The sequence below is a fragment of the Phalaenopsis equestris genome, unplaced genomic scaffold (genome assembly GCF_001263595.1).
Source record: "Phalaenopsis equestris unplaced genomic scaffold, ASM126359v1 Scaffold000149, whole genome shotgun sequence".
Lineage (NCBI taxonomy): Eukaryota > Viridiplantae > Streptophyta > Magnoliopsida > Asparagales > Orchidaceae > Phalaenopsis > Phalaenopsis equestris.
Window position 1 is genome coordinate 82,856 of NW_018164591.1, and position 812 is coordinate 83,667.

Here is an 812-nt window from a genome sequence, read left to right on the forward strand (position 1 = left end):
GCTATCTTTTATGCTTTTGACAAATTTAGATCTTATTTAATTAGGACTAAATGTGTTGTGCACACTGATCACTCTGCTATTAAATATCTGATATAAAAGAAGAATGTCAAACCAAGGTTAATTAGATGGATACTTTTGATGCAAGAATTTGATTTTGTGGTTCTTGATAGAAAGAGAACTGATAATTAAATTGTTGTTCATTTGTCAAGATTAGAATAACATGAGTTTTCTGACACCGATAATGAAATTACGGACAGTTTCCCTAATGAACAACTCTATAATATTAATGAGTGAAAAATACCATGGTATGTTGATATTGTTAATTATATTGTAAGTGATATTTTGCCATCTATGCTGACTTTGCAACAACAAAAAAAATTCATTCATGATGCAAAAATATATTTTTGGCATGAGCCTTATTTATATAAACAATGTAAGGATCTTATTATGAGAAGATGTGTACCTTATGAAGAAACTGAACTAATTATTTAGAAATGTCATGATTCTGAATTTGGAGGACATTTTGGAACTGATAAAATTTCTTATTAAATTTTAAAAGCTGGATTCTATTGGCCTACTCTCTTTAGAGATGTTTACAGATACATAAAAACTTATGATCGGTGCCAACGAGTAGGCAATATATATAGAAGAAATGAAATGCATCTGAATTTCATGTTAGAAGTTGAGATCTTTAATGTTTGGGGATTGGATTTCATGGGACCATTTATTCCTTCATCTGGGAACTTATACATATTAGTTGCAGTAGACTACATTTCAAAGTGGATTGAAGCACAAGCTTTACCTCGTTGTGA